This window comes from Berghia stephanieae, chromosome 6 (assembly GCF_034508935.2).
Source record: "Berghia stephanieae isolate SIO BIC M18660-M18661 chromosome 6, UCSD_Bste_1.3, whole genome shotgun sequence".
Lineage (NCBI taxonomy): Eukaryota > Metazoa > Mollusca > Gastropoda > Nudibranchia > Aeolidiidae > Berghia > Berghia stephanieae.
The window spans coordinates 66,325,740-66,335,739 of NC_088365.1; the positions used below are offsets into that span (position 1 = coordinate 66,325,740).

Below are 10,000 nucleotides of genomic sequence, written 5' to 3' on the forward strand. Positions count from 1 at the left end.
CGTAAAACTAAACCAGTTAAATGCCGGACTCTTGAAAAACACGTATTTAAAAATTTGGCCAGAAAACTCGTCCTTCAAATATCTATATATATAAATGACCCGCGGTCCCAGGTTTGAGAGGTTTTGCCAAGATGAGAGCCATTTAAATCGATCGATATTTGTAGGAAGATTTTTCTGGCCAAATTTTTTAATACATGTTTTTCCAGATTACGGCAAGAAATGAAGTGAGTAGGAAAGTGCCAGAAGACAACAGAATAAAAACTTAGCGGCGGCGATGGGGGCTCGAACCCGCGACCTTACTGGTACGACAACTAACTCCGCCTGGCCCGGGAGATTGTGGCTCTACTGTATGAGCTATCCACAACCCCCCAAAGAAGTCGCTTCAAACCTTAGTCTAACTAGAGCCTTCCCCTCTCCCCGACTTCTTGAGGTCACGGGTTCAACACACACAAACACCAGAGTGCGGCAGTAAATCAGTTTATCAATCTGACATTTTCCTTGATCCAAACACTAAAATCTGTTGTCATCTGACCAAAAAATCTCCGCCGTATTTAAAAGTTTGGCCAGAAAAAATAAATATCCATCGATTAAAATAACTTTCATCTTGCAAATATTATCAAGCCCAAGATTTCACGAAGTCCCAGGTTAGAGATTTGCCAACATGATTCTAATTTTAATCAATGGACATTTGAAGGACGGGTTTTCTGGCCCAAATTTTAAATACGTGTTTTTACAGAGCATACCAGTATTGTATGTAACATTACCTTCACCATTTCATTACCAATGCTGTGGACACACGTGCGTGATGGTATGGTGAGTGCTGATTGGATCATGTATCTCATTACAGATACCTACAAACCGGCTAATTGCAATGCAGTGGAATCTATTGTATGTGGGTTGTTAGAAATAGAAGTTGTAATTATGCGGTTGGGAAGGGCAAGGTCGCTTATTAAAATTTTGAAAATATAATGCATAGGTTTAACAATTTGTCATGACTACCATTACCACCACCACCACCACCACCACCACCACCACCACCACCACCACCACCACCATCATCATCATCATCATCATCATCATCATCATCATCATCATCATCATCATCATCATCATCATCGTCGTCGTCGTCGTCATCATCATCATCATCATCATCATCTTCACCATAACCATCATCATCACCATCATCATTATCATCATCATCAACACCATCATCATCATCACATCATCACCACCACCATCATCACAAACATCACCCCCCCCCCCCCCCCCCCCCAGTAAAACCCCAAACCAACCGCCCCAAAACAACGTTGTCATTTCAAGCCATGAAGCTAAGTTCTGACTTAACCGAATTGCGATTTTCAGACTCCATCCCACAGTGAAGTACAGTCTACATGCCTTACATGCCAGATCCTGGCTCCTTGTTTACGGATGATGATGACGACGATGGTCGCCGTGTTGCCATTAATTAATTGGCCATCTATGCCAAACTCCAACAAAACAACCTATGTTTTCTATTTTGGCCCACAAAAATATCCACTTCCTGTATCAATGGATGAAAATGCCCCCCCCCCCCCTCCCCCGCCAACTTGTTATAACTTGTCAAAACTGGGGCTTCGAAAGAAGTCTCGGGTTTGATCATTATTGACAATTTAAGGGTCATTTGATTCAATTGTTACAGGCACTAAATACTTTTCTGACCAAATTGAAATAAAATGCTTTATGTTATTTGGCTTTATCAATCCCAACACTGCCACATTCTGAAAAAAATTGCTTTTGGCTAGAAAACTTGTCCAAATATCGATTAAAATGGCCCTCATCTGGTGAAAACATTCTTTAACCTGGGACGTCCTTTCAGTCCCAGGTTTGAGGGTTTTTGACAAGATGGGGGGGGGGGGGGGGGCATTTTAATCGATTAATATTTGAAAGTCAGGTTTTCTGGCCAAAATCCTAAAATGTCTATTTATTTTTTGGCCCAATTTTGGCAGATCAGTGCCAAGTGGTCGATCGTATTTCGCCATTCGTCGGTGCGTGTGAAAGGATGTAGCCACTTACTGAACGTGCGCCGTATGTGCCGCGTAGAAGTTAATCTGCAATGTCGGTGAATTTCTTACAATGGACTAATAATACATGTGTTGATTAATTCCTCGAAACGGTACTAAATCGGAATGGTCTAGTTAAAAAAAAGGTGTAAAAAAAATTGACTATAAAGTCAGAATGATTCGAAACTGAAAGTTTTGGCTTTTTAAGCAAAAATCTCTTTTTTTAATGACCTAAATCATTTTAACGCCAAGTTTTATGGGTGAATCATAACCAATTAACTGTCGTACTCTGAAAAAACTAGCACTTTAAAATTTGGCCAGAAAACTCATCCTTCAAATTCGATTAAAATTTAAATGATTCTCATCTTTTCAAAAATTCTCAAACCTGGGACTTCGCTATGTCTTCATAACTTCCCAAGATTGAAAGTTTTTGCCAAAATGAGGGTCATTAAATAGATGGATATTTGAATAATGAGTTTTATGGCCAAATCTTTAAATGTGAGATTTTTTTGTTTTTGTTTTTTAGAGTACGGCAGTTAAATGGCTATTATTCTATTTTTAGCATCGTGGCCACCTCGACTTAGTACTGTATTGGGACGACGGGTTACATTTATATTAAATTAACATTTTATTATGACGGAGGAGAAAATAGACGTGTGGGTAGGAGTGGTGGGGGTGGGGGTGGAGGCGGGTTGGGGTTGTGGGTTGATATATGTATTATAAAACATGCTAGATTAATATATATATAATATTATATTCTTAGTAATATGAAAGAAGTATTTATTTAGAAGGACGAGAAGACTACGATTAACATCCAGTCTCTCTCTCCCTGGTCTTCCGTTCACACGACTTGCTGTTTGTGTGCATTGTGTTGTTGTGAAAGTGTCAAAGTAATTATTGCTTGTGTTGAATTCTGGGATGATTTATTCTGTTATTGATGCTATGCGTTTAGGTAAAGTACTTACAACATCTATCAGCCGGATATAAATCTTTGTGTGACCTTGAACTATTATAGTCTGATTGACAAAATTTTAGTGAGAGCTAATAATAAAAATGGCTATCTAAAAACAATAACAAAGAGATGGGTGACGTTAACTTCGTTCCTTCTGTTCTGCTATTGGTGTGTGCGTTTTAGGTAAAATACTCACAACATCCGCTTGTCGGATAAAACGTATCAACACACACAGCAATGTGTAACCTTCAACCTTTATAGTCTGTTTGACAGAATTTAGTGATAACTAATCATTCAAATGGCTGACTAAAACAATAACAAAGATCCGGGTCATGTTCATTTCGTTCCATCTATACAATGGAAAACAATAATTTAAAAATTCTGGCTAGAAAATTCGTCCTTCAAATTATGTATATCGATCGGCTAAAACGACTCTCATCTTGTCAAAACTCTCAAACCTGGGACTCGCCTTTCGGACAGGAAGGTCCAGGGTTTGCGTACGGCTCTGAGCGGCGCATTGTTGAGTCCTTGGAAAAGGCTTTTGACTCACATTCTCTCATCTGCCGTCGGTCTGGTGTTTTAATTATCTATTATTATTTTTTATTCTTCTTCTTTTCTTTGGTTTTTGTTGTTGGCTGAAGAAGTGATTTGAGCCTGAAACGTTCCGTGTTTGGTATTTTGTTATTTGCATTTCTGCTTGGATGGGAATTCTTGACAGCGAGGGACACAAAAATTGACTTTTCCGTGATTGATTGTAATTGAGAATGTAGACCGTTCCTCCTGTCTGCGGCACCAATCACATGTTTGCATTAATTATCTTACCTTAATGAATAATGATAATGTTAATGTATGCATACTAACCCCTCGCCCTTACAGCCTCCACTGATCGGGGTTAATGCTCAATGGCTTGAATGGCTACAGTGTCAAAGAAATCTGGTTTTTATTTTCTCTGTAGAATAATGGAAGGAAAGTGTGATGTCCAGATACTGGTTCCAATCTCATTGGAAGTGTAGAACCCCTCCTCCGGAGGACTGGATGCATAGATTGTATAATTTACCTTCTGGTTTCAGAGTGATGACATCTTATTGTCATGTCTAAATATATGCTGGTCGTCAATAAAGATTATCCTTCCTCGCTCTTTTACACACAATAAACACAAGAAACTGCCTATTTATTCTGATAGTAAATGTGTTATGCGACCTTTTGGTTTAATATGTAACCCATTTGTCGTTTATCCCTCTCCTTACCAACTATAGGAAAATCGTCACATTCGTTACGATACAATCAACATTTTTCTTATTCAAATTTCTTTTGTACATCATAAAATTTAAAGACAATGAACAAAGTGATGTAGAGCATGTTTTGCTAAAGAAATTATGTATCGCAAGAACTTTACTGCTATTGTGTTTGAGTGATAAAAATTTTTTTTTTGGGTGTTAGTTGGGTGTGAAGTTTTGGGGAAAATCCTGAAAATGGCTGGTAAGGAGAGAGTTATGCATTGGTTTTTGTCATTCTGTTTCATAAATTTCAAAACTAATTTCAATTTTCTTTTTAAAAATGCATTTTCAACTCCATATATTTATTTATCTTGTCCGTTTCGACACAATCACCACACACACACTACCATCCAGACAACAGGTTCGCGTCCTCATTGCAGTGTCAAATAGATCCTGTCACGTGATATAAATGGCGTCGTGTCATGGAACATATCATTTTAAAATATACACAATAAAAATAGGTAAAACTTAAGTTAATTTCAATGTTGTGTTGTTGTCATAGTGGGTGACTCACCAATCCCCCAATTAAATACGAATGGTCCCACTCGCCTCTAATGTAAAACCCGTGTAGGTTAGTTATTACAATTACATTTTCAAAACAAATAAATGTCGTTCAACGGTTGATTTTACAACTCGTCAGCAGAAATTAATAAACCCGCATCAAGCCTGCATAAAGATCAACATTAAATTGTCATTTCTATCACAGAATTAAAAACAAAACAAAACATTAACATCGAAAAAAAAACTTAAGTGAAAATAAGGAAAAATGAATAATATACAATAAAGAACCAAAAAAAAAAAAAAACAAACAAAAAAAACGAAAGAAAAAAAAAACAAACAAAACAAAAACAAACAAACAATAAGAAAATATAAAACAAAAGAAAACAAACAAATAAACAGCTCACCCCCAAAACAATAAAAAACAAAACAATACGAACAAAACAATAAAAAACAAAACAATACAAACAAAACAATAGAAAACAAACGAAAAATACAAAACAAAAAGCAACATAAAACAACCCCCCCCCCCCCCCCCCCCCCCAAATAACAAACAAAACACAGTAACCCCCCCCCCCCCCATAAATCCTAACAAAAAAAACAAAACAAAATAAAACAAAACAAACCCAAAAAAACCAACAACAAAAAGAGACAACAAACAAAACAACTCTTCCTCCCCCCCCCCCTCCACCCCAAAGAAAACTAAAAAAAAACCCAACCCACCCCTCCCCCCCCCCCCCCCCCCCCCCGCCCAGAAAAGTACCCAAACAATATTAAAACAAACCCAAGCAAACAATCAAACCAAATAATAAAAGAAAAACCTTTCCTGGCCATACAAAGTCAGTGTCGTTTCCAATTTCCATATCATTATCATTTTATCATTTCCAATCCGTTTGGTTGCAAAACATATTTATTGTTTATTTTCTATAATTTATCTTCTATCTATCTAGATCAACACATTTTTGTCTCGTGTTCGCGCGGTCTGTCGACAAGCATGTCAATGTCGTGATCTCATTCTAAATAACGGTCTGTTATCGGATCCCGGCTGTTGGATCACGACTGCTGTTGCTGCTGCTGGAAATAGAAATAGGAGAATAGATTTATTGTAGGCAATAGAAATAGGAGAATAGATTTATTGCAGGCAATAGAAATTCAATTAACCAGTTAACTGCCGTACTCTGGGTAAACTCGTATTTTAAAATTTGGCCAGAAAACTCGTCCTTCAAATATCGATGGATTAAAATGATCCTCATCTTGGCAAACAACTCTCAAGCCTGAGACTTTAAGTAACACTTCACGAAGTCCCAGGTTTAAACGTTTTTTTTTTCCACGATGAGGGTTTTTTTATCGATTGATATTTGAAGGACGATTTTTCTGGCCAAATGTCAAAATACCAGTTTTTCTAGATTACGACAGTCAACTAGTTAAATGCTGTGTCACCCGAAATCGCATGATTTCATTTTCACAAAAGACTTATGTGTCATACAGTGGCGGATAGTCTAGTAGATAAAGTGGGGCATTCATCTGTGGAAGATATCACGTTCTAAACCCACCGAAAGTAAACTTGCATTGATTGTCTTATGTTATTTGCTGTTATAAGTAATCATTATTAACTCTCTCCTTACCAGCCATTTTCAGGATTTTCCCCAAAACTTCACACTAAACTGACACAAAAATATATGTTTTCTCACTCAAACACAATAGCAGTAGATCTAAAGTTCGTGCGATACACAATTGCTTTAGCAAAACATACTCTACAACTCACTGTTCATTTTCTTTAAATTTTATGATTTACAAAAGAAATTTGAATTAAAAAAATGTTGGTTGTATCTTAACGAATGTGACGATTTTCCTATAGTTGTAAGGACAGGGTTAATACGTTCTCCTTTACGCAAGTCTGTCGTGCTGTGAAAAAAACCCCAATAAAACATTTGGCCAGAAAACTCGTCCTTCAAGTATCGATCGATTTAAATACCCCTCATCTTGTCAAAAAAAACTCTCAAACCTGGGACTTCAAGGAAATCTTTAAGGTAGTCCCAGGTTTCAGAGTTTCTGGGAAAAATGACGGCAATTTTAGTCGATTGACGTTTGGAGAACGATTAGTCAAAGGTTTTATAGGGTTTTTAAAAAATTCTTGATAGAAAAATAGTAATTGTACCATAGTCTTTCAGAGACATTCAGCCCTTGGAAATAGAATCAATCCCGGTTTCTATAGCGTGAAACGGGCAATAAGGGTGACAATTAGGGGACAGCGTGGCTCAGCGATACGGTCTTTGGTTCGTACCCAAAAGGTACCGAGTTCGATCACCCGCCGCTGCGCTGTCTGGCCTTGAACAAGTCACCTCGTCCTAGCTCAATTTACGGCGCCGCACCTAGAGACAAATTTCCCCTATGGGATGAATAATATCTTTCGGATATGACGTTAGTCTATAACAAGGTGCTTTCCGCCAGATCTTACAGACCCAGCTTTATTGTTCAATCTTTTCACGTCTTCTAGTTTAATGTCGACCTTAGTATATTATCATATTTAATAGTAACAAGTCATCAGAAAGAACATTACGACACAATAGTGTCCTATCCAAGGGGTAGAAATCATCAATTCTTTTCATCCATTTAAAGCTATAGATATCGAGATAAACCCCAACTGCATGGGTCTTTAACTCTGAAGAAGTAGACCTACCCCTTATTTTCATTACTGTAACCCTGCCGCACTCTGAAAAAAAAAACCCCAAACGTTTTTTAATATTTTAATATTTGGCCAGAAAACTCGTCCTTCAAATATCGACCGATTTAAATGACCTTCATCTTGTCAAAAACTTTCAAATCTGTGACTTTGCTTCTTTAAGTCCCATATTTTAGAGCTTTTGCCAAGATGAAGGCCGTTTTAATCCTTCGATATTTGAAGGACGAGTTTTCTGGCCAAATTTTGAAATATGAGTTTTTCCAGAATAGGCACGACAGTTGACTGGTTAATAACCCTACACGGATTTTTGTCCCCGGTCGCCACTGTCACCGTGGCAAACACCAAGTGTAGATATGAATCGTATGGCATTCCTAAGGACAATAATACAATATCCGTGTGTGCACCCTGCACCCTGCACCGTGCATCGTGCACCAATATGCACTACTGATGAACGGTCGGGTGGCAGAAGGCGGCACTCAATGGCAGGCAAGCCACAAAATGTGTTTACTTTCAATATAATAATAATAATAATAATAATAATAATAATAATAATAATAATAATAATAATAATAATAATAATAATAATAATAATAATAATAATAATAATAATACTAATACTAATAATAATAATTCTATTTGTTATAATACACATCAAGTTGTACCTATAGATCTATTTCACTGTGTGTTTGGATTTATTCGTGACAAGTTCTGGAGCAGACACTGGTCTATGATAGAAATAGGAAAAAAAAGGTTTATATGAAACAGTGCCAGACAAAGCAAAAAGAAAAACATAAGAAAAAACAAAACAAAACAAAACAAACTATTCCCCGAGATCAACCTGTTTTGACTGGCAGACTGATTTTTTTGAGATGTTATTTTTTTTTTTAGTATTTTTCTTTCTGATTTGTCTGAAACAGTGCCAGATAAAACAGAAAGAAAAATACGAAGAAAAAAAACAAAACAAACTAACACAGAAAATTAGCACTGTCAGGGCAGGTAGATTTTTTGGCGTTGTTTTGTTCTTGTATTTTTTCTTTCTGCTATGTCTGACCTCCTTTCATAGAAACCTTTTCCCTATAATTTCTTGTTTCCAGTCACATCATCAATAGAATGTAGTATTAATGTGTGACACATCTTCTCAATACAGTGTGATATTGGAGTGGTTTAGATGTTGACGACGTGCCCGTATAAGTATATGCAGGTCTGATTACCGAGCGCAATTATGGGCCAAGTTTAACATTGTTGTAATGGGAAATATTTTGTGTTGGTTTGAGAGTATTTCCGTTATAACAATGAGGCCATTACAATTTGGGTTATCAGATCTGTAAATCGGTACACGTTGGATGATGGATATTATATTTATAGACAAATATTTTGATCATTTTTGTGTTAAGTTTTAACACGGCGAGTTGTCCATCTATGATTTCATTATATGTGAAATCTACGTGTATTTATTTGCAGGTCTGACAACCCAAATTGTTAAAGTCTCATTGTTGTCATGGAATACCCTCTTATACATTTTATTTTATTTGTTTTCCACGTTCATTTGTTTATTGTTGTGCTGACGAAGTGTTTTTAACCCGAAACGTCCATTTTCTGTACTGTTCCCACCCGAAGCCTCTCACCGTTTCGACAAATACTCTCGACCCAACGTTAAATATTGCCCGCCCATGACAACAATGTTAAATCAGGCCCTTAATTGCGTCTGACTACCAGACCTGCATATATGTCCACGTAGATCTAAATCAATCTGACTTGATAAATACCGTTTTGTGTCTGTAGGTAAAAAATTCCTTCCCGATTCTAATACCAGTGACAGGTGATGGGTCACTCGACATGGAAAACGATATAACACTGACACACAGGAATACACACACACACACAAACACACACACACAGGCACACGCATACATGCATACCCATATTTACACACATACCCATACACACATACATACACACCGACTCACATACCCATACACACATACAGGCATACACACATACATGCATACCCACATATACACACATACCCATACACACATACGTACATATAAACACAGGAACGCACATACATGCTTACCCACATATACACACATATCCATATACACATACATACATACACATACCCATACACATATACATAAACACACAGGCACACACATACATGCATACCCACATGATATACACACATACCCATATACACATACATACACACAGGCACACATATACATGCATACCCGCATGATATACACACATACATACACACAGACACACATACCCATACACACACACTCATACATACACATGCATTTATACAGACATCCTTACACAACACACAGACACACACACACACACACACACACACACACACACATACAGCCAGTATCATTTAACCATCCATGACCCTATAATTACAGTGAGATTCCACAAGAAACAGTTTCACGTTGCCATTTCGTGGTGAGATCCAGTTGGATCAACATGGGAAATTCAAACACAGAAGATCAAATGTGAAAATAAAAACAAACACATTTTAGAGTTTAGCCAAAAAAATCGT

At 37.1% G+C, this 10,000-nt stretch overlaps 1 protein-coding gene across 4 annotated transcripts in view; it reads left to right on the forward strand.

Annotated features, from left to right (window-relative positions):
* LOC144975489 (uncharacterized) overlaps nucleotides 1-10,000 on the forward strand; it is a 63,516-nt gene that overhangs the window by 15,968 nt on the left and 37,548 nt on the right. Inside the window, exon 1 of one of the 4 annotated variants that reach the window (XM_078919619.1) lies at nucleotides 7,832-7,949. The exons of 2 other annotated variants lie outside the window; for them this stretch is intronic. The gene's annotated coding sequence lies outside the window, so the exon portion shown is untranslated. Of the gene's footprint in view, nucleotides 1-7,831; nucleotides 7,950-10,000 lie in introns of those variants that run through there. One more of the 4 variants, XM_078919620.1, reaches the window with a different exon arrangement.